Source organism: Microtus pennsylvanicus, chromosome 4 (genome assembly GCF_037038515.1).
Source record: "Microtus pennsylvanicus isolate mMicPen1 chromosome 4, mMicPen1.hap1, whole genome shotgun sequence".
NCBI lineage: Eukaryota > Metazoa > Chordata > Mammalia > Rodentia > Cricetidae > Microtus > Microtus pennsylvanicus.
Window position 1 is genome coordinate 93,856,217 of NC_134582.1, and position 27,631 is coordinate 93,883,847.

The following is a 27,631-nucleotide window of genomic DNA, read 5'->3' on the forward strand; positions in this document are numbered from 1 at the left end:
AGCCATGAAAAGTGGTTGTAATTAGCAAAGGCCCCAGTGTGACAGCTTTTAGAGCAACCAAGCATTCAAAAAAATTTTTTTTTCTTTTAATGAAACTGAGCCAACTTTTATTTTGGATTTTAGAAACTCAAGACTTTCCCACCAATGTGCATCTAGAACCAAACCTTGGCATGATGGGAGTGCAAAAAAAAAAAAAAAATGTGTACGTCTGTGGGCCTGGGCTCCAGATTACAGGTGTCTCTTCTCCAAAACCGACTGGTTTTTTGTATCAGAGCTCAGCACACACTAACGCATGAGCACCAGCTAAGCAATTGTCAGGCTATAGATACTAGGGATGGAAAAAAAAAAGTTCCTGAGGTGGGAAAACGTTGGGGGTAGAGCTATTCCGTACGAAGGACAAAACAGTCCCCAGAAGACAGGGTTTATTTTGGGGAGGGGGAAGACTGGCTTCTAGCTGGAGAAGAGCTGGACACACAGCAGGAAGAAGCACAGCCTATTGGAAAGCATAGAGAAGTTTCTCAGAACGGCAGTGGTGAAGGGGGGCTGGCAAGAGCTAGGCCAGAGACTGCATGTGGAGGCTGTTGATGGAGGTCCTGTGGGCCATGTGAAGGCCCTTGGGTTTCTTCCTGGAGACACAAGCAGCCAAGGGCTAGCTGTTTTCAAGCGGACGGTACACACCACTCTGTGGACAATGCACGGTAAACTGCAGAAGGGAGGAACTGGCGACAGGAAATTAACTTAAGAGACATTTGCGACACCGCGAGGGGTTCTGCCCAAAGTGGGGACAAGTCGCTGAAGACAGTGAGGCAGACAGCCTGGCCTGGCCGCCTGAAAACACGGTACACTTCAGATCCCTGAAGGGAGGGAGATGACTTTCATTTTTACAAGGACCTGTAGGGCGAGGTGCCTGAAGGTTCCAGCTTGGGCAAAGTTGTAAAAAGAAAGAGCTGGGAGTTGCCCGTTCAGAGGTGAGAGAAGAGGGCAGAAACACACCCAAACACTGGAGGCGACAATCCCTTACCTCTTTTAGGCAAGGGGCTGAAAGGTGGCTGCTGAGCTGTGGCACTGTGTGCTCTCGGCACAGCTGGTCCACTGGTGTGAGAGATAAAAGCTATGATCCAGATGCACACAACATGACTAGGAGGCCAGAGCATCACAGCCTTTCCCATTCAAAACACTGTCTCCTTTACTCTCGCTGCTCCAGGCCTTGCCTGGTGCCAGTGTGAGAAGCTTAAGGTGGTAGCCGAGGAGGGCCCGGGTAAGGGTAAAGCAAGTGGTATGTGTAACTCTCTCCTGACGTTGCTAGGCATTTCCCTGTGGGGTCCCAAGTACCTGCAGCCGCTGTGCCCCTACCTCCATCTCTGTGCCCTTTCCTTCTTTCCTCCCTAGCCTATCTTGCCAAGAGATGTCTGGATCAAAGACTGGGCTCAGATAGATAGATAATTATGGAAGAATTTTACAAAAATTTGAGAAACAAAATGAAGAGAGACTGTGAGTGCCCAAAAGCATCGAGCAAGTAAGGGCTAGTTCAAACACTTAAAAAAAAAAAAAGGTATATTCCACATAACTTAAAAATGAGGGAACCCGACAGAAGAGCAGCTGAAGAGTGATGGGAACGCTGAGCTAGGGACAAGAGCAGCCTCCTGTCAGTGAATCGAGGCTGTTCTAGAACCTGTTAGTAAATAAGTTCTAACAGGGTTTTCCAAGTATATTATCACCACTCAACATTTTCCCCACCCTCAAACTGTCTGTGAAACTTTGAACCTGCCAACCGAGCTCCCTTCCAGCATGCAATAAAGAGCTTACCGAGTCTATCGAACTGTGCATCTCCCCACAAGACGCACGCAAGATGGAGTGCACATTCATTCAGTCTGCTTGGGACACAACTACTGTGCCACCCCCTCTTTTCCTTGGTAGTACCAGGGATCGAACCCAGGGCTCAGCAGCGTAGAGGGGCACCCTGACTGAGCCCAACTGCTGGGAAGTAGACTCTTTTTTCTGGACGTCTGGGGCTGAATACTCAAGTCTCCATTGCATGAGAGTGGAGAGAGGCTGCCCTGCACTGCTGCATTGAAGGAGGTGTATTAGCATCTAGTCTCTGTTCCTTACAGGCTAACGGATCCCCCTCCTCAATGGGGTTGGGGAGTGGTCACAGTAAAATATTCCCAGACACCGCTACAACCAACAGGCTGACAGCCATTCCTTCGATGAGTAAGTCCTAAGGTTGTTGTCACCTGACTTTCTTAAAGCTCTTAAGTGAACCCCATTAACAAGAATCTGCTAGTTGTGTCTGCTCCTCGCCCTGGAATGCAAAAACTGCATTATGTTGCTTGCCATCCCTCCCTTATGAGAAACTACTAGGTAAATTCGGTCAACGGTAAAGGGATTGTAAAAAAAAAAAAATCTGGAAAGGAAGTCTGGAGTGGATACCCACAAAGCATCTTGAGCTCAAAAATACACCACTTTCTTCCATATATAGATTTTGACTTTCTGGGACATTAACTTCACCCTTCCAGCAATGCCCTGGGGTAGAAAAGCTAATGAAAAGATTCGTATAATAGCATTCAGCAGCTGCGATGCAGCCAACGGGAGTGTTGTGTGTGTTTGTTTGTTTGGATTTCCTTACACCTTCAAATTCAAGCAGAGAGTTGCTTCCAAAAGGGTCTGCCCTCATTTTAAAACACCACCACAGAGAGAGAGCCACAGTATCTGTGAACTGCTAAGTCCTCTGAGGCCAGGCTGCTTCCAGCCAGCAGTCAGGAGTCAGAGGTCAGGATGAACCTAGCTGTAAATCTGTGCTGTTCTGAGTTCAAACTCAGGATTGTTGCTAAATGACTTCTCAAAAGGAGGCTGAAACTTAGTCTCAGAAACTACATCTCCGCCCCCCCCCCCCCGAAAAAGAAGGAAATGCAAAAGTAATTCAATGACCAGCCTATCAAACACTTTAAAAACAATCCTTCCCCAGTCTTGGAAAAGGGGGTGAAGGGATGAAATACCGAGCTAGCTCAGGGGAAAAACAAATAGAGCATTTAAAAGCTTTATCTAATTACCCCCACTGAGACTTTTTCTCTTCAGTCTGGCTGTCTGACAAAACCAGTGGGGGTTTTCATTCTCTCCTCTCTCTCCACCCGGTGAGTTCCACCACCCTCAAGGAGCCCTCAGGTGAATCGTGGCAGCAGCAGCCAGTCAGTCCCCAGGCCCTGGCCTTTACGGAGGTTTTCAAATTCTCTCAGCATTAGTTGCCTGAATCACACAGAACAAACAGTCTCCACCCTCTCCCACTGCTTTGTCTGAAGCACCTATTCACCAGCAGTCACCGCTCCCGGTGGGCAGACGGCTAACCTGCAGCCCGCAGGCCCATCAAAGCTGGCTGCAGGATCGGAGCTCCCTGTCCCCGCCCCCAATTCAGCTGCCAACAAGCAGGGTGAACTCTCCAGGCGTGCTCGGGTGCCCTTCAGACCACGTTGGGCACCCGAGGAACGGGAAGAGAGAGACCTTGAGAAAAGCTGAGCTGATGACACAGCTCGGGAAGACTAACTGCTAACTAGGAAAGGCTCCTCCCCACCTTCCTCATTCTTCGGCCTCTGCAGTAAAGAAAACACCAGCAGACAGGTTTCCTTTCCTTGGTCGGCTTGCCATGTGGGAGTGGGGGAAATTAAAAGTAAGCGATGCATTTCAGAAAGCACATCGCATGCCTCCCTCTGGGTTCAGATGGTACACCTCTTACCACTGACTTATTATCCTCTACCCCTGGGCATGGCAAGCATTCTTTGACCCCTGCACTAGAGAGAGAGAGAGAGAGAGAGAGAGAGAGAGAGAGAGAGAGAGAGAGAGAGAGAGAGAGAGAGAGAGAGAGAGATTATTTCTACTCAAGAACTGCAGTCTAAACCTAAAAACTGAGAGAAAAGAAATGGGAAAACCCGTCAACGAGGCCTGCTTGATAGGTCAAAAAGACACGTATAACCTTGAGGCAGGGAAGCTTCTGGCTTCTCAGCAGGCCTGCCTCTCAACAAAAGTGATAGCTTCCAGCCACTAGTTCAAGCCTACTTGCATCTTTTATCTCCACGAAAACTTCAAGAACCCTGAAACACACTTAAGACAAAATGCAAACCACAATCCTTTTTGCCTTCTAACATCTGCTCAGTCCCTCCAAATACATTCTAAACCTAGAATAATTATTTTTAAAAGGGTTATCTATGAGCTGGATTGAATAAACAGAGCCACAGAAGCAGGGTAACATGGGCCAGAAACGGCCACATCCACAACTAATCCGGCCACATCCACAATGAATCCCGGAGGAAAGCAAGCTATTGCCTCCTCATCAGGAGGGACCACACTGTAGTTACTACTGATACTATATTGCACTTCTGTCTTTTGAATGCAAATACGTTTAATAAAAATACAAAGGTAAAACCACCTTTGTGGACGATGTAGAATTTCCAAAACAAACATAAAAATCTGTTATTAATGTGAAAGCAGGTGACGTTATACACACATAACAACGAGGAAGTTCAACCTCTTAAAAGACAAGAAAGTCATCCCTGACAAGCTGCCATTTGATAGCACAGCACCGTGTCAGAGAGTACTAAACTTCAATGAAAGACACTGAACAAAAGTTATTTAAATAACAAAAACCAAAACCAACTTTAACATCCTACCTTCCTAGGTCAAAAAACACGTGGGATTCAGAAATTAATTAAACCTAGTAAATAATGTAAAACAGGGAAGGACTCCCTTTCAAAAAAGCTTTGGTTAATTTTAGCATCCTTCTGTTTAGCTGCTTAGCAACCTTTATCCTATGACCTTCTAAGCACCACCTACTTTTCAGAAGGATAATGAATAGAAACATCAAAAGGACCCACTTCTCACTACTTTCTAGAGGGCCTGTTTAGCCAATTTCTGTAAAAAGTTTATATTAACTATGCCATGCAAAACCCTAAGAGGATAGAATTTTTCAACTTCATTAACCAGGAAATGTACTTAGCTGAAGCTGCTAAGTGGTGTTAGCAAGTGAGCACACAATAGCGAGAAAGACTTCCCAACTGACCTAGGAAGTGAACCAACATAGCAGTTCAAAACAGCCAAGTAAAAAACAGAAGTCTGCTAACAGCTGTTAGTCAGTGCCTGGCTTAGGACAGATCACCATTAAACAGCTGTTGATCAAATGAGGACGAAGGCACTCAGGTTTTATTTTTCCTCCATCCACAATCAAGTATCCCTACTGGATGCAAATAAGCTCTCTTCAGGTTGATAGGTTCTGCCTGAAGAAATCTATGATAAAAGCCCCTTCCATCAAAAGGTCACTTGTCCAATGATGTAAATGGTTAGGAATGGATGAACCACCTGTACCAGTTGAGTCAGACAAATGCTCCCCATCACGTCCACGGTAAGAGTACTGTCTGAGTTTCAGATGAGAAATAAAGTGGTATCCAGGAAAATGGGGAGAATAGTAAGTATCCCGTGTACCACAGAGCATCAGCAGCATTTCTTAGGAGTTAAGCCTTTCTTAAAAACCAAACACCCTGAAAAGACAACTAGCTTACTTTAAAAAAAAAAAACTTTAAGATTGGGACACTGCAAGTTAACTAATCTGAAATGGAGAAGGGGACACAATTAAATCAAAGTACTCCTCTTTCTTTTGTAAAAATTGGGGAAGGAATTTTTTTCACACATTTAAAACTTGATTAGAGCTATTCAAATGTTTAATTCATCAGTGTAACCAAATACATCAAAGCAAGACCCATCAGTAGATACCCCAATGGATAGAGGTAAAAACAAAACAAAAACCAACTCCAACGCTCTAAAACGAGTCCACCCTTGCACATAAAGTCTGAAGAGTACACTGAACTCTTTCCATAAAAACTATGGCTTCTTTAAGCTTGCACAGAATTTTCTTGCAAATTTAAACCAAGACTTTAGCTTCCAACTCAGACTTCCTAGTTAAATTCTCTTGGAAACTATACCTGCCTACTCAAGAAAGCATCAAACTCAGAGGATGTGAAAAAAAAAACGGCAACACATTCTTTTCTTGGCTGTACTCATCTCTCCACCTTCCACTCCAATTAACTATTGCACAATACACTCGCACTCAGACACAGACCACCATATTATCTGAAAAAGAAATCTCACAACCAGGGGATGCACAAGCAGCAGGTCAGCCTTTGCAGAAATCATTTCCAGAAATACTTCGCCAACTTCCAGCATCCAACAAACTTTCTTCCCATAAGCTTTAATAGGGATATGCTTAGCTCTAAACTTTAAAACAAGACCGAGGGCTGAAAACCTGAAGGCAAGGTTTTCAACATCCCCAAAAGGCTATCTTTTTTCACCCTTGTATCAATCTCCACCACCACCTCTACCAGCATCCCCCAAAGAAGAAAATCCCCTCCGAAGTGCCCCTAATGTGTGCTGCTGCTGGCTCTGAAGCCGTGTAGAATTTCGTAATGGAATGTGAACTGCTCGTCCGGATCTGGGCTCACGTTCTATCTCTTAACCAGTAAGGAGCGAGGGAGGGCAAATCTGCTGAGCAAGGAGAAATAACTTTCCTCCTCTTTTATAACCCATCACGGATGCACCGAGGACGAGGGACGCAAGCTGCACGCGGCGCCTGTCAAGTGGCCGAGCCCAAGCCCAGTGGGGTCCCCAAGCCCCTAGACCTCGGCCGGCTGCCCGCGGGCACCGTCGCCGCACCCCGCACTCACCCGGGGCCGGAGAGCGGGTCACATCCTCGACGCGACCCTGGCCCTGTACAGAAAACACACCGCCTCCCAGGGAGGGGGCCGGCGACGGGAAGGACCTCCCCTGCTCCTTAGCAACCATTAAAGTCGCAGTTTCCTAAGAGACCGCGAACGGGGTGGGGGAGCGGGGAGCTGGGCCTGATGGGGGGGGCTGCCTCTCGTAGTCATCGGTTTCCCCCCCACCCACCCCACCACAGTCACCGGCTTCCCCCACTCTCCTCGCTCGGCGGTAAGGGCCGGGGTGTGAGGAGAAAGCGAAGCCCCAGAACTCCAGAAAAAATTGGTCCAGCGGGTGGCGGACAAAAGTTTCCTAGCGCGCTCCACAGCTGGGCGGTGGGGCGGGCGCCGGCCCCGCCTCGGATGCTCCCGGCCTCCTTCCTGTGCTCGTGACGGCGCCGGGCGCGAGCCCCCCCTCCGCGATGCAAGCTCGCCCCACGCTGGGGGCTCCCCCAAAGCTCGTACCTAGTCAGCCTCAGAGTCACCAACAATACGTGTCGGCCCGGCCCGGGTCGCCGCCTCCCCTCCTCCCCAGCGACGGTGGTCGCCCGCAGCCCCGCCGCCAGCCGGGAGCCCGCAGAGGGCGCGGGGCTGCCTGCCGCCCCTCCCGGTCGGCGCCGTCCGCCCGGGAGGATCAAAGTCCGCAGAGCAGGGCGCGGCGGATGCTCCCACTGAGCAGCCCCGAACGCGCAGCCCCCCGCGCCTGCACCCCGGGTGGGCACCCCCGGATACCTTGCGGCGGCTGGTAGGCTCCGTCATCTCCGTGCTTCCCGACCCGAGAGAGACTAGAAAGTATGTAGGAGAAAAGTTTCCCCTCCCACATGGGGGGGAGGATGTCGGGGGAGAGAGGGCGGAAGATGGAGAGCAGCGCTGGGAAGATGTTTCTGGCCCGTGGTGCGCGCACCATCCGAGTCCCGGCGGTACTGGTTAAAAATAAACTCGGCGACGCGGGTCGGGCCGGATTCCTGCGCTCGGACGGCTAATATGGATGCGCATCAGGTCCTGCTGGCGGGGCGCTGCGGCGGCTCGCGCAGGGAGCTGGTTGGCAGAGCCGGCAGCTCGGGAAGGGGAAAGAAGCGGAGGAAGGGGAGGAGGAGGAGGAGGAGCGGCCGGGCGCGCAGCCCGAGGGGAGAGGGCTGCCCAGCTCATCCCGGCCGCCCTTACCCCGCACCCCCAACCGAGCGCATGCTGCGCAGCGTGGGGCGCGCGGGTCCTTTCTGCCAAACGCCGAGTTTCAGAAGTACACCGCGCTCTGCACACTTCACCCTCCCCATCCCCAAAAAGTTCTTTAAAAGGTCGCTCCGGCAGCGCCCCGGTCATCTCGCAGCCACCCGAGTGCCGCAAGCGGGGACTCGGGATGTGTACTTACTACCCGGCAGGGTGCTGGGCTTCCAGGCATGATGCGGTAGGGACCGGTGGGCTTCGGGGAGAGAACGAGGAGAGATGCAAACTTGTTCCGGAAAAGGAATCAAAATGGCGTTTCTGGATGTGCAAAGTTCATCAACTCCGCAGTCACTTCCCCTCCTCCTCTTCTCCCATAGGGAGGGAGGTGGGCGAGGAGCTGGCGACCCCGTTGCCCCAGCCGTCTTCTCGGCCCCCGCCTCGGCCCCCCGCCCCGCTTCCTCGCCCGCACGCACGGAGACTCGCTCTCCCCCTCTCACCCTGATAAGTAGACACATCACGTGTTGCTCCTGCGAGTCTCCTGGGGACGTGTTACAGAGCTGCCGCAGCGGCCGCGGTGGCTTGAGCTGGGGGAGTCGGTAGGACCGCGGTACCCGGCTGTCCCAATCGTCACCCCCGCCCCAATTTAAGGTAGGCAACTGCAGTTGCCACTATCTCAGGATGGATGGAGGTGGAGTCCCCACCATACCCCAATAGCAGATCCAAGTTTGCCCCCACGCCCTCCTAGGCGCCCGGGGCCAGGGGCGGGCCCGGCCGCCCGAGGGGAAGGGTCTCAGCGGCTGCAGCTGAGCGCAATTCCGATCCACCCAGCACTCACTGGTGGTCACTATCTCCAGCCACCGTGCCCCCTCCTCTCCAGCCCCTTACAGCCAGTGGCTCTCGGCCCGCGGCTTTCCATCACTCTACAACACGGTTTGTTTCACTATTTTAACAGAGTCAGGGGAAAGGCAGAGATACGGAGAGAAGCTTGGGGGGACGCCCGGGAGGCCCGAGAGAGGGTACTGTGGTGACGGTGAGCCCCCAGATCCGTCTCCGCTCCCCTGAATCTGAAAGCGGGGCCCCAACCTGCACAGTTCCTTCTGAAGTACGCGGTCCTCGCCCTGCATCCAGGTGGGGCGAGTAAGAGGATGGGGCCGGAGATTAAAGAGCAGGCGCTTCACCCCGCCCCCAACCTCTCACAGTTTCTCTCCCAAGTTGGTCCTTCCCACCAGCGGAGCGACTTTGGAACTTGCTTCTCTTCTAACAAACGCAAGGGTCCTAAACTTTTGTCACTTTGCCTTCTCACTTCCTACAAATGATGCTGACAGCCCGAGTGGTGCCTAAGGAAGGCGTCTACCTCCACCTTGTCCCCACCCCGCGAGGAATGGCTGGTGCTGTGTCATCCACGTCTCCCTTCGAGGCGTCAGGGAAGCCACATGAACTATCTCTTTCTCTCAGAGGGCTCCTGTTTCAACTCTGAAAAGCACGGGTCCTCCTGTGAGCCTCTCTCCATCTCTGGGGCTCCCGAAGCCACCATACTGCCTTGGCCCGAGTTATCACAGAACCCAGAGAAGCCAGGCCTCAGCTGTGCTTCCTCCATAAAGCAGCTGACATGTTTCCAACTAGTAAGACAGTTTCTACTTAGGTTCCAAAGGGGGCTTGTTCTCGGCCTTTGGATACATATTCAGAAAGATAAGAATGATAGTTACCTTTACACACACACAAATTCTGAAGATTAAAAAGCACAGAAAACAGGACTATAGAGTTATGCATTTGGGACCACTTAGTTGATGTTACACATGCAGAAAGCTGGCTACACGCTATTTAGTATGACCTTTGCCCTAACTCCACCCCATGGGCTCCTCTTGGAATGCTCCAGCACCCTAGAGTTGTAAAGCCCATTACAGACTTTAATTTGAAGTCTTCCTTCAAATGTTGTCTAGTTTGGGGGGGGGGGGGACTACAGACAGAAGTGTCTGTCTGAGGACAGAATGAACAAAACGAAGCCTGGCCAAGATAGATCTCTCTAGAACCAAAGAAAAACAGTTGGACCATTACCCCTAACTTGAGATAAGTAGACTAAAGCACAGACAGGGAGGGAACTGATTCAGCTGGCTGTTTCTTTGACTTCCAGTCATTAAAAGTAAGTTTTCAGAACCTGTTGTATTTCCCAGAGTCTACTGTTTACTGAGCAAAACTCTATCCAGTGAAATTGTAGTTTTTCCTTTTTTTTTTTTTTTTTTTTGGACAAGGTCTTCAGGCCAGCATTGAACTCGCTAACTGAGGATAATCTTGAACTTGTGATTCCTAGTGCCATCACACCCCATTTATGAAGTGCTAGCGTGGTCTCATGCTAGGCAAGCAATTGCCTTAGCAATTCCAATTTTGTTTTCTTTTGTTTTTGGAGACAGTCTCATTATGTAGCTCTGGCTGTTCTGGAATTCACTTTGTAGACCAGGTTGGCCTCAAACTCACAGATACACCTACCTCTGCCTTCCAAGTGCTAGGATTAAAAGCGTGTGCCATTATACCCACCTGGTTCCACTCTCCTAAGCCTCTCGAGACAGGGTTTCTCTGTGTTGTTTTGGAGCAGTCCTGGAACTAGCTCTTTTTTTTTTTTTTTGGATTTTCAAGACAGGGTTTCTCTGTAGCTTTTGGTTCCTGTCCTGGAACTAGCTCTTGTAGACCAGGCTGGCCTCGAACTCACAGAGATCCACCTGCCTCTGCCTCCCGAGTGCTGGGATTAAAGGCATGCGCCACCACCGCCCGGCTTTGGAACTAGCTCTTATAGACCAGGCCTGCCTCTGCCTCCCGAGTGTTTGGATTAAAGGCAGGCGTGTGCCACGACCACCTGGCAGGAGTGTTATTTTCAAAAGTTGTTTTGAGGACTGGTCTGCAGAGGAGGCTGGCTTTTAAATAAATAGAATAGTTCATATGGTCGTCATAGAAATTAGTGTTGTGGTTCCAATTTACAACCTGTTCAAACTAAGGGGATTAAGGATGGGCACTCTGATAATGCTACCTTATTTCTTGTCTCTTGGGAGACATGGGGTTTTGTCGTTTGTTTTGATGTATTTTGTTTGACCCTGGCTCTTTTCTTGTAGACCAGCCTCAAACTCACCATCCTCTGCCTTCACTTCCCACTTGCTGTTGTGCTAAGTCACAAACAGCAGCAATATCAAAGTTGGAGTTTTCCTTGCAGTTAGTTTATTCTATAAAATACTTTCAAATGTCCAAAGTTCCATGGATTCTCGTGACAAATCACCATTTTTATACCACGTAGAGAATTCTTGCAACAAAAAAGTCACCTGGAATCTTTTTTTTATTCTAACGAGGCATGGTGGCTCATGTCTGTAATAGCAACACTACAGAGGATTGCCGTGAGTTCCAGGTCAGCCTTGGCTGTAATTATAGCACAAGACCCTATCTCGGGGCCCAGCAATGGCGGTGCACGCCTTTAATCCCAGCATTTGTGAGGTAGGGGAAGGTAGATCTCTGTGAGTTTGAGGCCAGCCTGGTCTACAAGAGCTAATTCCAGGACAAGCACAAAGCTACACAGAGAAACCCTGTCTCGAAAAACAAACAAACAAACAAATAAATAAAAATAAAACAAACCTAAAAACCCTATCTCACGCCAAAATAAAACACAATAGAGTACTAAAAAGAATTGGATTCTAGCCAGGCATGGGGGGACACACCTTCAATCCTAACACTCAGAAGGCAGAGGCAGGCAGATCTCTTTGAGTTCAATCAAGGCCAGCCTGGTCTATAGGGAGAGTTCCAGGATTGCCAGGGCTGTTACACAGAAAAACAGAACAAAAAGAATTAGATTCTAATAGCCTTATACCACCTTAATTAATAAATTTGAAAGTCAAAGTACCTGTAGATTTGTTCAAATGTTGATATCATTTATACAATAAATATTTACCAAACACCCAATAAGTAAAGAAGAATCATGTTATCAAACCACGATGAGATGCTGCTTCACAGCCACTAAAATGGCACTCACCTGAAGGCCCATAAGTAAATGCTGGCATGAATGTTGGAGGGACGGGAAATGGTGCAGCCATTTTGAAATATAACTTGGCAGTCCTTTAAAACACACGTAGTGGCTGGGCGGAGGTGGAGCAAGCCTTTAATCCCAGCACTCGGGAGACAGAGGGCAGGTGGATCTCTGTGAGTTCGAGGCCAAACTGGTCTACAAGAGCTAGTTTCAGGACAGATTCCAAAGCTACAGAGAAACCCTGTCTTGAGAAACAAACAAACAACAACAACAAAAATCACACAGTGACCTTGTGAGCCAGCAATTCTACTCCTAAATCTTATACTAAAAATGACATATGTGTTCAGTCACAGATGTTCATTGCAGAATCAGTCATAAGAGCTTAAAAAGTAAATAGAGGGGGCTGGTGAGATGACTCGGTGGTTCAATTCCCAGCATCCACATGGAAGCTCACAACTGTCTGTAACTCCAGTTTCACTAACCCCTTCACACCAATGCACATAAAATAAAGTTAAAAAAAAATTAAAAAAAAGTAAATAGAATTTGAAGGTTGGTGAGATGGATCAGCAGGTAAAGTCATTTGCTGGCCAGCCTGGTGACCTAAATTCAATCTGTCAAATTCCCACAGTGGAAGGAGGGAACCCACACCAAAATATTATCCTCTGGCTTCCACCTGTGTACCAAAGTACAGGCACCCAGGCCTGCACATGTGCAAACACACACACACACACACACACACACACACACACACACACACTAAATGGAAGTTAGCTACAGAGAATCACCAGCAAGTTAAGAGATTAAAAATTGGGAATAAAACTGATAAATTAGGCCAGTCATGGTGGTATACATTTTTAATCCCATTACTGGAAAGACAGAGGCAGGAGCATTACTACAATTTCCAAGCTAGCCAGGGCTATCTATATAGACCCTATCTTAAAACAACAAAAAGCTGAGGATTGAAACACATGGCCCAGGGTTTAAGAGCACTTGCTGCCCTTCCAGAGGACCAGATTTCCGTTCCCAGTACCTACATCAGGTAGCTCATAACTGTCTATAAACCTAGCTCCAGAGATCTGATACCCTCTTCTGGTTTCTGAGGGTACCAGCATACACACACACACACACAGCCAAAATTAGCACCAAAAAAGCAATCAAATGAAGCCATATAGAGAGAGTATAAAACATATATAGCAAAACCAGTAGACATAAAAACAGTATTGTAAGCCGGGCAGTAGTGGCACACACCTTTAATCCCAGCACTGGGGAGGCAGAGGCAGGTGGATCTCTGTGAGTTCAAGACCAGTCTGATCTACAAGAGCTAGTTCCAGGACTGGCTCCAAAGCAACACAGAGAAACCCTGTCTCAAAATAAATAAATAAAACACAAAAGCAGTATTATAGCAAATTATGGGCTTTTTCCTAAAATTGGTAAAGGTTTTAGGATGGATGTATTAAAAGATGAGCAGGAATTGACAGGTGCTGGAACATAGTTAAATATGTGAGATTACACAGAATTTTTCTGTATCACCCATGAAAAAATCTTGAGTACCCAACGCAGAGAGACTCTCTTAGATAAAAAGCTCTCAGAAAACATCTTGTAGCAGAGGGGAGGTCGGGAAGTAGAAGTGAAGAAATCAGGACCAAGCTAACACCTGAGGTAAAATAAGAGAATAATAAAAATAAGAAAGTCTGGAGGTGGGAGTCTATTTGAGGTAGAAGGTAGCAGAGTACCTGACACTAAGGATTGAGGTGGAAATAAAGGAGAAAGGGGGCTATGCCTCTGAAGAAAGGATGTGGACACTGGAGAAGGCTGCCTGGATGAGGTGACACAGTCTGCTGAGTCTCCTGAGACGTGTAGGTGTCTCCCAGGCAGAGAGGAGGAGGTAGCACACGCCAGACAGAGAAGTCTGGGAGCAGCCAGCACAAGGGCACAGAGGCACGCCACAAGGTCAGTCTCCTGAACTGCAAACACCTCCCTCAGTGACAGCAGCTGGGGAGGGAGGAGGGGGAGGCAGCGAGAGATGGGGCTGGAGCAGCGGCCAGGGGGCTTCTGCAAACCTCTAAGCAAACTTGGACTTCATCCAGGAGAGAGCTCGCAGAAGAGGGCAGCCAGCTTCCTTCATGGTGCTGTGGAGAATGGTCTGGAAGATGACAAAAAGAGACAGGAATACTCATTAGGAGTTAGTCGAAGAGTTCACTTCAGAAAGAGTAAAAATCCGGGTGCTGCTGCTGAGGTAGAGGGGAGAAAACTGATTTAAGACATTAGGTCACAAGCTGGGCATGGTGGCACATGCCTGGAATCCTAGAACTCAGCAACCGGATTGTGAATTCAAGGGAGGGATATATAATGAAACCTTGTCTCAAGAAAGAGGGGAAAATGGGCCATGAAATGAAGAGAAACTGATCAATTGACTTTGGGAGAAAGAAAGTGAAAGAAGTTATAGAGCATTAATCAGAAAGTATGGTATAAAACAAGAAAGGTCACTAAGTGATGTTAGCCTGGCCGATGTCCATGCAGGAATACGGCAGGAATGAAAAGGACTGGAGGAAAGGGGGAGGAGATAGAATCTGTTAGCTTTGGTCCCTTGACTGTGACTTACAGAGATGGGGAGCCAGCTCACTAGTGCCATGAATTTGGGGGAGAAGATGCAACAAAGATCAGGGGGAACTGGGTCCAGCTTAAAGGTCTGAAAAGACAATGGACAATAAGAGGCCACCAGGCTAAACCCAGGGAAATGCTTGCAATTAGGAGGAGAAGGAAGTGGGAGTGACAGGGGGGCCCTCTTGTTTTCCTCTGAAGCAGATCAGCCAAGGAAGTGGCGGCTTTTAAGGGAAGAGGTGGCCAACCCTAAAACAGAGCCATCAAGGCTAGTGACTGGGAAAAGGCAAGCTCTGTGAAACCAGGCCGATGAGAGCGTGGAAGGCAAAGAGGCCTAGGAAGTAAGGGGTTAAAGAAGAAGAGGAAGTGAAGGCTGTGAGCTCGGCTGAGAAGGAAGAGAAAGGAAAAGGGCACAGTGAAGATAGCAGCTACCGCTTACTGGACACTGGCTGTGCTGGGCAGGCGCTGGTCCAAGGGTGAGCTTCTAGCTAAGATCTCGCTTCAGCCCCTCCACACACTGGTCAGGTAGGTGCCATGACTGTGCCCATTCTACAGCTGAGGCTGGGACATTACTTGAGTGCCCAGTATCAAAGAACTGGTAATAGAACTGCAATGCCATCACACATCCAACCCCAGGGCCCTACCTTCTTCACTACTGCCATTGTCAGCCAACTTTGAATAAAATCGATTACTGATTCTCTTAAAAGCCTTGTTGGTTGTTTTGAATATCTCAATAAAATACAATTGACTGGAGTTGTGCAGAAGAGTTGTTACCGTGTGTGCAGTTAACAAGAATTTTACTGGGGTTGGGGAGGAGGAAGGGTAGGCATGGTGCACATACCTTTAATTCTACCACTTAAAGCAGAGGCAGGCAGATAGATCTCTGTGAGTTTGAGGCCAGCCTGGTCTACATAGTAAGTTCCAGGCCAGTCAGAGCTACACAGTGAGACCCTGTCTTTAAAAAAGAATTTAATCAGAAAGATAAGATGGTACACATTTTTAGTTTGAGCAGCTTTGTTTATAATTGTTATTCCCTCACATAGCATGGGGTACAAACCTCTTTCTGTTCCTCAAGTATTGTATTCTGTATGTGTAGAATAATGCTGAAGCCTTAGCTGGACATATTATGGATTTCAATACATCTGCAGAGAGACTAGAGATAACACCTGGGCAGAACCAACATTCTTTTATTGTTGTTTTGGTTTTTTTTTTTTTTTGAGACAGGGTTTCTCTATGTAGCCCTAGCTGCCCTGGAACTCACTCTGTAGACCACACTGGCCTCAAACTCAGAGGCCTTTCTGCCTCTACTTCAGTTTCCCAAGTGTTGGGATTGAAGGCATGCACCACCACAACCAGCAGCCTAGAATCCACATTCCTGAACATTTACACCAATGTTTTTAAACAGGCACTTCTGCTCTACAAGGGGTGTTCAGCAACATCTCCACAGCCTGGCCTATCACAAATGAGAAGAAAGGTACTTTAGGCCCCTAATCAATAGAGGCCAGGCATGCTGCTTAGTCTATTGCTGTGCACAGGACAAGCCCCACGGGGGAGAATTCTCTGGCCTCAAGTGTTGATAGTGCCATGGTGGAAGAGCTGAGCTCTCCAGGAGGATCAGTGTGAAAGAGGTATGGTGTCATTAGTCAGATGACTAATGTCCAAAGGAAAAAAAAAATTATGCCAGAAAGGGAGGGAACACAGCTATCGGAAGCAGAAAGCAACTGCTTTGGAAGGAAGGAGCACATACCTGTGTCTGGGACAGAGAAGAAAATGTCCCGAGATCAGCCTTGGGATGATTTAGCCCTGAGGCTGAGAAGCAATGACAGGACATTGTGCCCGATGCCTGCGGAAGTCAGAGAGGGCATCTGATCTGATGGAGCTGCAGTTACAGATGGTTGGGAGCTACCACTTGGGTTCTGGGGTTTGAATGTGGGTCCTCTGTAAAAACAAGGGCTCTTAACCACCAAGCCATCTCTCTAGCCCCCACAATGATAAATCATCCCCTAACAAAGAGAGGGAGGATGAATTGTAGGTACACAGAAGACATATTGGTTGGGGAAAGGGAGCAAGTTGTGAGTGCTAGTAACTGATGGCCTTGAATGCATAAAACATCAGTACAGAAAACCAAGAAAGAGGCACAGGCTGAGGCTAACACAAACCTTAGTCATAACTCTTGAGCTTCCCTCCAAGGCCTTCATGTCAGAAGGAAGCAGGGTGACAAGAGGGCCCTCGTGGGGGCTGGAGATCTGGCTCAGAGGTTAAGAGCACTGGCTGCTCTTCCATAGGGAGTGAAGATAAAGAAAGCAGGCCTAGCTAGCTCGGAGAGCTAGGAGAGCAAGCAAGATGAAGTCAAGCAGGAACCAGGCATGGGGTTCTCTGGGAAGGAGAACCCAAGGATGGATGCTGGTGAGATGGAGAAGTCTGAGTTGAGGAACTGGAGCAGATATGAAGTGAAACCAGAGCGACAGGGACCAGAGAGATAGCTCAACAAAAAGAGCACTGTGTTATAATGTTCTTCCAGAGAAACTGGGTTTGATTCCTAGTACAGCCCCATGACTGTTCACATTCATCTGTAACCAGTTCCAAGGGATCTGACACCCTGTTCTGACCTCTCCTAGTACCAGGCATGAATGTGGTGCACATACATGCATGCAGGGAAAATATTCCTACACATAAAATGAAGTAAGGCTGGGCAGTGGTGGCACATGCCTTAAATCCCAGCACTTGGGAGGTGGAGACAGGTGGATCTGTGAGTCCAAGGCCAGCCTGGTCTGCGGAGTGAGTTCCAGGACAGGCGCCAAAGCTACAGAGAAACTCTGTCTCAAAAAACTAATGAATGAATGAATGAATGGAGTAAGTAAGTAGGATTTAGAAAAAAAGAAACAAACCAGACACAGATCAATCATGGGGATGGACAGAACATGATGGAGGGGTTGGAATTGAGATAAAAAGCATAAAATCGACGCTTAGGCTGTTGTGGGGGCAATGTGCAGCAGCACTCGGAAGATGAGGAGGGGAATGTATAAATATCAGAGGAAGTACCATGGGCTCATTCAGAGAGAGAGAGAGATTAATGACACAGGAAGGAGACAAGGAGGCGGACTTCTTCAAGTCACAGAGGATACTGTGATCTAGCGATTTGTCTCCTCCCAAATGTATGCTAAAACTTAATCTCCAAAGTGCAATGTTGATAGGTTTATAGATCTTGGAGATGGAGCCTTTGGAAGCAAATAGGATTATAGGAGGTCATGGAGGTAAGGATGGAGGTCATGGATATTTGCTTTGTTTTCCTGAGATAGAAACTGTGCAGCTCAGGCTGGCCCCTGGCCTGCAGTACTCCTGACTCTGCCTCTTTCGTGCTAGAATAACAGAGGAGCACTACCATGCCTGGCTGGATTATAGCTTTGTTTAAGTAAAATGGAGGGGAGAGAAAAAAGGGACAAGGGATATAGCTCAGTTGGTAGAATTCTTGCCTCGGATTCATGAAGCTCTGTGTTGACACAATCTGTAATCCTAGCGCTCGGGAGGCAGAGGCAGGAGAACACAAAACCCGAGGTCCTCCTGTATGACAGCGGGATTAAGGGAGCCATGCCAGCTGGCTTGTTTACTGTGTCCTATGGGATGCCACGCCCCCAAGCCCCCAATGTGTTATGATGCAGCAAGAGGGGCCTCACAAAATGCTGAGCAGATGTCTGAGCCATGTGCTTGGACTTCTAGAGCCAGGAGCTAGATAAACCGCTCTTTACATTCATTATAAATTACCCAGTTTGAGCTGGGTGGTGGTGGCACACACCTCTGATCTCAGCAGACGGCCCTCGCTGTCCTGGAACTTACTCTGTAGAGCCGGTTGGCCTGGAACTCAAAGAGACCCACCTGTCTCTGCTTCCAGAGTGCTGAGATTAAAGGAGTGCACCACCACCGCCTGGCTAGGAACTGATTTCTGAGTGAGAGGTTCCATGGATGAAGCCTCTCTTGAAAGAAGGGATTTGTATACTCTTTTATTCCCCCTGGAACTCACTCTGTAGACTAGGCTGGCCTCGAACTCACAGAGATCCATGTACCATCACCACCCCGCAGGATTTGCATACTCTTGACATACTATATGCGGCAAAGTATTCAGAGTTGGAACCAACCTGGATGGTAAGTGGAGCTGAGAAGGGGTAAGAGGTTGGAGAAAGGGTTTGCCTAGGAGTAGCAAATGCAGCAGAAGGTTGGCCAGATCTGAGATGTCATTTGCAGTTTCAAAATTTCCTTAACAACACTCCCTTAAAGAGTGGCAGACAAGGAGTCGAAAGCGGCTGGCAGAGGTGGCACTGGTGAGGTGGAGGTAGGTGGATCTTTGGGAGCCTCAGACCAGCCGGCTCTACATATGAATTCCAGGCCGGCCTGAGCTATGCAATGAGACTCTGTCTCAAAAAAAAAGAGAAAAAAGAAGGAGGAAAGAAGGTAGGAGTGGGCTGCTGAGAACACTTTAATTCCCCTCGCTTATTACTCTAAGCAAAGGTTATTCCTCAACTAGTCTATCGTTCCTCTAGCTACACAGATGATTTGAGGAATACATTTTTTTCTGGTAGTTGAAGAGTTATCATTTTAAGTAGAAGTCATTTTTGCCGCCCCCCCTGAAATGCACTGTGTATGGCTTTGCTTTGTTTTCTTTCTTTCTTTTTTTAAAAAGAAAACTTTATTTAACTTTATTTCATGTGCATTGGTATAACGATGTCAGATTCTCTGGAACTGGGGTTACAGACAGCTGAGAGCTGCCATGCGGGTGCTGGGAATTGACCCCCCCCCCGGTCTTCTGGAAGAGCTGTCTGTGCTCTTAACCACTGAGCCATCTCACCAGCCCCTGCTTTGTTTCCTAAAACACCAGAAAACTAATATATGAACAGAATGATACGATCATAAATGTCTATACTAACAGCTATCATTCAATAGCCTTTGCTGCCTTTGTTGTTTGGTGTCAAGAGTTCAACCCAACCCTCGTGCACACCAGGCACACGTGTGTCCTGAGCTATACTCCCAGGCCTGTGCCAGTGTTTTGTAAACAGCATTGTAACACAGGCTGCAGGTGGTCCCATCCTGAAGAAACTGTCCCATAGCCATTCACCAGCACTCCCCCGGCCGCCACAGTCCCTCCCAGCCAAGCGTTTGTCTGCTTTTTGTTGCTTCTCCTCCTCACTATCTGGCTGACCCTTGTCACTTCTTTCTGAACTCTGTGTGCCTGCCAATAGCAACCTGCTCTTCCCCTTTGAATTGATCTGCTCTAATCTGCAGCGGTTAGGAAACTGGATAACCAAGGTTGTTAGAAACGTAGCAAGAGTAGGCAGGAGAACCGACTCCTTTGCTGTCTGCAGCCAAGTTCACTTCCCCGTTCTCAGCTGCCATCCTCTTACTTTCGGCAGCGCTGGAGATGGAGCCCGGCCTCACCCGTGCCAGGCAAGGACCCTCCCACCGAGTTACACTTCCCACCAACCTGGTGGGCTTTAGACCGATGTGTTGTTAGCACGCGTCTACATGGCAAATGTTTCAGAGATATAAATATACAAGATTTCATGAGATGTTACACAACTCTTCTGAGCCCATCCTCCCTCCCTCCACAATGCAAGTTCACCGCTTCCTACAAGTTTTCAGTCAGTCCTTCCTTTTCAGGACTCTGAAAAGGGTCAGCCATTCTGGCAAGGTGAACAACAAACAGACAAACAAACAAACAAACAAACAAAAGCCTTGCCCTCCTTATCAAATGAAAATCTTTCTTAGTCCAGAAGACTTACACTTAAAAGTTCGCGTTTCTTTGTAGGGTGGAGCTCTTCGTTTACAAGGCAAGGTACAGGTAAATAAAGCACATACTTCCTCAGTGAGTAGCGTGCACATCTATCCTTTTCGGGTTTTCCCCGAAATGCTAGGGTTTGGCCCCCCCGGACCTCATATTCTCCAGGCAAGTGCCTTACCACAGAGCTACATTCCCAGTCATGAGTGTGTGTTTTTACAACTCCAGCTGAATGGTTGGTCAGAACCAAAACAAGAAACTTTAGCCTCAGCTTCAAAGGATGCTGGTAAAGGGTGGACCACTTTACTACTACAGCCGGACAGCCCTTGACTATTGCCATGGCTCCGCCCAGACTGCCTGGTCATCCTACTCACACAATGGATTCTCATGTTCCCCAGTCAAAGGGTCAGACTGAGAGAGTTTTCAGTTGTGAGACATGCTGAAGATGTCCCAGGAAAGTCACACTACCAAATGGCTGTGAAAAACCCTGTCCAGTTATCAGCATTGAAAGCAGCCATATATGAATCCCCTCGGGGTAAAGACTTCCCTCTCATAGGAAACAGAAACACGTTCTGGAGCTTGAGCGTCGCTGCACAGTGAAACCCATGGTATCAGAATGAGTCTGACTTCTAGAAGGTGATGTGGTGGCCTTAGCCAAGCCACCACTTTACACAGCGCCCCCTTTCTGTTTATCAGGGGACAGTCCTCTCCGTAGTGCAGGCGGGCCTGGAATGTGCCTCAGTTTCCCCAGGACGGGGATTACAAGTCACGTGCCCCTGTGCCTGCTTTCTGCGGTGGAGGGGATTGAGTGGTGGACTCTGTGTATGGTAGGCAGCACTCTGCTGACTAAGCTAAACGTGTCAGCCCAGCAAGAGCCTTTAAAGGATGGAGAATGGCGTGAAACAAAAATAAAGTCTTTGCATGGCTGAAGATACTTGACATCCATTTGTTCATTCACTGAAGAAGCTACCAATGGATGTGCTGCAGGTCTATGTTCTACCTGTAGCAGGAAACTGAGACCCATTCAGTGGCTCTTATGGCCTGAAGGCTTGTTATCTTTAAAACAACAAATGCCATTTAAAAAGCCAAGACAAAAAAAAAAAAAAACTAAACAAAGCTGTTAAAATCCTATCTCCACAGGGCAATAGTGGCAGACAACTTTAATGCCAGCACTCAGGAGGCAGAGTTCAAGTTCTTGGCCATCCTGGTCCACACAGCAAGTTCCAGGGCTGCTAGGGCTACCCAGAGAAACCCTGTCTCGAAAAAACAACCAAGCAAACAAGCAAATCCAAACCTATATTTCCTCAGGGAGATCTCTTAAAATAAAGCCAGCAGACTGGCAGCAGAGTTCACCAGCAAAGCACCAGCCAGCATGTGAGCCCATGATTTCTATCCTCAGCACCAAAACACAAAAGCTAAAACAAAACTAGAAAACCACTGCAGGGAGCTACAGCTCAGCGGTGGCGAGGACTTGCCTAAAATGCAAGACGTCCTCCATTATAAAACCCTAGTGTAACAAAGAAATAAAAAAGAACAGTTAAAAGTTTTCCCTCTCCCCAGAAGTGGAGACTGAACCAGAGCCTCGAGCACAGTGGAACAATGGTCTACCACTGACCTCTAACCCCAGCTTTTTTTTTTCCTACTTTTTATTTCAGTCTCCAACACATCTGGATTACAAGCCCCTGTCACCAAATCCAGAAAAAAAAAAATTTGAATCTTAAGAGAAGGCCAGTGTATGATTGTTAAGAGTAAACTCCTGTTCAAATTCACACACCAAAGAGCCCACCCCCAGTCTCTAAACGTGATAAATTTGGAGACGCACCCTTTAAAGAGGTTATTAAAGAAAAATGAGGACACATTAGTGGGCCCTAATTTGATTAGGGCTGCGGATATAGACCAGTAGTAGAGTCCTTGCTTGCACGTGTAAAGCCCTGGATGCCATCCCTGCTTCTGTAAAAAGTTCTAGAAGAGATTCAGATAGGGAAGAGTACAGAAGAAAACATAAAGACATATAGAAAACATAAAGACATAAAGAAAACATCTAGAAACCAAACAGAGACCTCAAGAAATGACTTAACTCTCTTAAGCTATGTATCTATGTGTGTGTATTTATACATGCATACATGATTATAGCTCCTCTATGTGTATGCGTATGTTTTAGATTTATTTTTATGATTAATTTTATTTATTTACCTCATATGGGTATTTGGTCTGCATGTATGTCTGTGTATCTTGTGTGTGTTTGGTGTCTGAGAAGGTCAGAAGAGTTCATCCTGGAATTGAAATTACAGACAGTGATGAACCACCATATAGATGCCAGGAATTGAACTGGGGTCCTTTACAAGAGCAACAAGTGCTCCTAGCTGGTGAGCTATTTCTTCATCCCTTATTTTTTTTTTTATTGTCTTTTCAAGACAGGGTTTCTCTGTGTAGCTTGTCCTGGAACTCACTCTGTAGACCAGGCTGGCCTCAGACTCACAGAGTTCCATATGCCTCTCCTTCTCAAGTGTTAGGATTAAAGGTGTACACCACCACTGCCCGGCATCGTCCCCTTAAACTTTTAGCACCTAGGTTATCATGTGAAGATTAAGTTTCTGTTATTTAAGCAAAGCAAGCCATGGTATTTGGACATTTCATCCCTAGTCAACTAATATAGCCAACAAAGTCTCATGGTCTGGGGGATATTCTGTAGTCTGGAACCTTTTTATCAGAATTCGAAGTAAGATTCTAAGATCTGATTTAGATCTCTGAACGAAGCACTCTGCTCCCACTAAAATAATCTTGGAGAAGATACTCTGGTACACTTCAGAATGTCATGATGTGGACTGAAGAGATGGCTCAGTGGATAAAGACACCTGCTACAGGCTGGGTGGTGGTGGTGCACCCCTTTAATCCCAGTACTCGGGAGGCAGAGGCAGGTGGATCTCTACAAGAGCTAGTTCCAGGGCAGGAACCAAAAACTACAGAGGAAACCCTGTCTAAAAACACCTGCTACAAAGTCTGGTGACCTGAGTTTGATTCCTTAGGACCAACATATCATCCTGAGCACACCTAATCTCATCAGCTTCCTAGGACCCAACTCATGCATACATACATGTTCTCCTTTGGCCTCCATATACATGCTATGGTAAACACACATATACATGAAACATAAATACATGTTTTGTATATATTATATACTATGTTATATGATCTATATGTGTGTGAATATCTTATAGGGTCTCAGGTATCCCAGATTCTCACTAAGAAGCTCAAGGATGACCCTGATCTTAAACTTCTGACCCTGCTGTCTCCAACTCTGGGATAGTGGAAATACAGGTACGCATGTGCCACCACACCTGGTTTATTTTATTTTTTTATTTTTTTTGGTTTTTCGAGACAGGGTTTCTCTGTGGCTTTGGAGCCTGTCCTGGAACTAGCTCTGTAGACCAGGCTGGTCTTGAACTCACAGAGATCCGCCTGCCTCTGCCTCCCGCATGCTGGGATTAAAGGCGTACGCCACCATCGCCCGGCCACACCTGGTTTAAATTGATGATATATTTTTAAAGATTCTTTTGTTTTATGCATATGTGTGAGTGCCTGAATATATATACACCTCATGTATTGCAGTGCACAAAGACATCCGAAGAGGGTGTCAGGTGACCTAAAATTGTTGTTAGAGGGAGGTGTCAGCTACCTAAAGTGGGTGCTGGGAACTGAATTCTGGTTCTCTGGGAGAGCAGCAGGAATTCGGAGCCATCTGAGTCCCTTCATTATACATTGTTTGTTTGTTTCTTTGTGTTTTTTTGAGACAGGGTTTCTCCAGCTGTTGGAGCCTGTCCTGCCACTCGCTGTCAACCAGGCTGGCCTCGAACTCACAGAGATCTGCTTGCCTCTGCCTCCTGAATGCATATATGTTTAAGTGGGGAAAAAACTGACTATAAATATATAATCAATTGTGTTTAAGTAACAGCAAAGAACTATACTCATATAGAAACGTGGAAGTCAGATGTGGTGGCACGTGCCTTTGATGGCAGCACTCAGAGGCAGACAGACGTCTGTGAGTTCAGGACCAGGCTGGTCTACATATTGAGTTCCAGGACAGCCAGAGTTATATGGTGAGATCTAGTCTCAACCCTCCCGAGGAAAAGACAAAGGCCATGGACACTGGCAATTTTAGCAGTTCTTATTTCTGAGTAATGGGATTATAAGAGGTTACTTTTTGTTCATTCTGGTTGTCTCTATTTTATTTTACAATTGACATGTAATGATTTTGCTAGAAAAAGAAAATGCATTAAACCCATTACATGAAGTAATTACCTCTGTTATTTTCCCGTTTTCTGTGCCTAGGACAGAACCCAGGGCTCCATGCATGCTAGGCAAGTAAGAACTCTGCCAACTAAGCAACAGTTCTGGCTCTGGAAGCAACTATCTAAATTTTAAAATTTTAATTGTGTTTTATTTACTCACGAACTTGCCTCTATGTGTGAGGTCAGAGGACAACTGTAATGGTTGCGTTTTAAGTTTAAATTACTGCGCTTAAGCGATCTATATAACAAAATACCTCTAACCTGTAAGCCCCACTCGCCCCAGGACAGAGGACCTCCTGGAAAGCTGGGAGCTGTTGTTCCTGTAAGATAAATTGTTTTCACTTCTGTCAACAAGCATGATCACCCCAAGAGCACAGGTTAGGCTTGATCACGTGTAGGCTGGAGGTATGGAGGCAGGAAGTAATCAGGATGTATGCTTGCCCCTGATTGGACGAAGGTTTTGCCTTTATAAACCTCTGACTAATGTGATTCACCACCATACTCTAAGAATCCTGGATATGGACCTGGCAAGTGTCTATCATTCTAACCAGTATTTAATAAAGCTCTCTCCAAACTCAGCTCGGAAATGTGATAGTGGTCTTTTTCTCACCTGGTGGGATTAACACAGTTTGAAGGAGTTGGTTCTCTCCTATGGGTCCCAAGTATGAAACTCAGGCTTCTGAGCTTGGTTACAAGTGCCTTTACCCATTGAGCCATCTCACAAGCCCAAGTAAGTGTCTTCATTTTAATTAATTAACTGATTGAGACGAGGCCTCTTTAAATAGCTGGCTGTCCTGGAATTCAGTATGGAGACCAGGTTCCCCTCTACATCACAAGAGATCTGACTAGACTGCTGTCTCCCTAGTGCTGGGATTAAAGGTGTGTGCCACCACACCCTGCACTAGTAAGAATCTTTAAAGTCAAGGGTCTGATGCAATTATTTAGAGAATGTGACAGATAAGACTGGTAGCCGCTGTAAAACGCGTGACCCTCTTCACTTCGAGTCGCTTCCATAATTTCCCTTTAGAATACATTTCTAGCCGGGCGGTGGTGGCGCACTCCTTTAATCCCAGCACTTGGGAGGCAGAGGCAGGTGGATCTCTGTGAGTTCGAGGCCAGCCTGGTCTACAAGAGCTAGTTCCAGGACAGCCAGAGCTACACAGAGAGACCCCCATCTCGAGAAACAACAACAAATAAGACAACTTCATACATATGGTATTTTCTGCCTATACTAAAATTCAAAATTCAAATTTAGGATAAAGGTCTTCCCTCCCTCTGCAATTTCTTAGAAATTGTAATTTATTGGTCAAAATGAAAACCACACGGGTAGGCTGCAGCAGGGAGAGCATGGACGGGGCTGGCCTGGTTCTGATACTCACTGCTAGGAGAGGTGTCCGCTGGAGTGAAGCTCGTTCCTCTGCCTAGAAGAGCTGTGGCCACTCACAGCTCGGAGGATTAAAGGAGAGGATGTGCAGAAAGCATTCAAGTAAAGTACCTGGCCCACGGCAGGTTCTCAGTGAACTGCAGCTCTTGTACAAGTATAAATTAGATTCTTCTTTTGCTTCCTTTTCTGAAGCACTCTCCTGTAGCCAGGACTGGGCTCAAAGTCGCTACGTTTCCAAAGACAACTTTAAACTCCTGACCTTCCTTTCCACCTCCCCAGGGCTAGGATTTACAAGTGTGTCCCACCACGCCCGGTTTTATGTGGTGCTGGGATTAAACCCAGGGTTCTCGGCATACTAGGCACTTACTTGATCAAGGAAGTCATATTTCTAGCCCTTAAAATCAGACACTTAATAACTACATTCCACAGCCAAACATACACACCTTAATTCGCTCAAATTCCCCATGCAATCTCTTCTTTAAAACAGAATAGCGCTACGGGTAGATCTCTGTCCCTAAACTGCCACATACTAAAGATCCAGTCCAAGCACAAGTAAACTGTATGTGTGGTGTATGTGGTTAAGGTACTTAGAAAACAAAATTCTTGGTCAGGTGAGCCATGCCCTTAGTCCTGGAGCTACCGAAGCAGAAGCAGGTGGATATCTCGAATGTGAGGCCAGCCTGGTCTACAGAATAAGACCCTGTCTTAAACAAATAAAAATAAATAAATTTCTCATAATTTATAATCTCTGATTATATTATTGAAGTTATATTATTCCGCTATAGGTAAGATGATAGAACCATTATAATGAAAATGAGTTATACATTTTTGTAAATGTAATTTTAAAATTTTATTATTTTTTAAAGTATTGTGTATATGTGTGCATGTGTGAGTACGTGTGTGTGTGAGAGAGAGAGAGAGAGACAGAGAGGTGAGTATAGATGCCTTTGAAGGTCTTTGAGCCACCAATGTGGGAACTGAGAACTCAAGCTGAGTCATCTGGAATAGCAGCATTTGCTCTTAACCACTGAGCCATCTCTCCAGCTCCATGTCAGAAAAGTTTTGGAGTCATTGAAACACTGGCTTATTTTATAGAAGCATACAAATCTGAAGACTATGACTGGTCAACTTGGTCTCATTTCAGGTGAATTTGGAGTAATTTTGATTTACAATTTTTTTTTTTTCCGAGACAAGGTTTCTCTGTAGCTTTGGAGTCTGTTCTGGAACTAGCACTTGTAGACCAGGCTGGCCTTGAACTCTTGAGTTCTGGGATTAAAGGCCTGTGCTACCACCGCCCTGCGATTTTACAATTTTTTAAAGTTTGTGTTTTATTCATTTATTTTTTAAAATATCTATGTAACTTTATCTTACATGCATTTGGTATGAAGGTGTCAGATTCCCTGGGAATGGAGTTACAGACAGTTGTGAGCTGCCATGTGGGTGCTGGGAATTGAACCTAGGTCCTCTGGGAGAGCAGCCAGTGTGCTTATCTCTCCAGCTTCTGTGCTTTATTTATTATTATTGGTGTGTGTGTGTGTGTGTGTGTGCGCGCGCGCGCGTGTGAACGCTCACACATGTGTGCCACAGCATTCGTGTAAAGTTTAGAGGACAACTTTCAGGAGTTGTTCCTCTCCCTGCACTGTGCATTCTGGGAACTGACCTCAGGTTGTCAAGCCTGTGTACAGACAGGCA

At 47.0% G+C, this 27,631-nt stretch overlaps 1 protein-coding gene across 12 annotated transcripts in view; it reads right to left on the reverse strand.

Annotated features, from left to right (window-relative positions):
- Positions 1 to 27,631, reverse strand: part of Rreb1 (ras responsive element binding protein 1) — a 178,598-nt gene that overhangs the window by 115,817 nt on the left and 35,150 nt on the right. For 4 of the 12 annotated variants that reach the window (XM_075969882.1, XM_075969869.1, XM_075969881.1 and 1 more), the window contains exon 1: positions 8,104 to 8,355. The exons of 2 other annotated variants lie outside the window; for them this stretch is intronic. The gene's annotated coding sequence lies outside the window, so the exon portion shown is untranslated. Of the gene's footprint in view, positions 1 to 6,701; positions 6,721 to 7,466; positions 7,834 to 8,103; positions 8,356 to 8,395; positions 8,414 to 8,733; positions 8,752 to 13,958; positions 13,977 to 27,631 lie in introns of those variants that run through there. 6 more of the 12 variants (XM_075969871.1, XM_075969873.1, XM_075969880.1 and 3 more) reach the window with 5 other exon arrangements.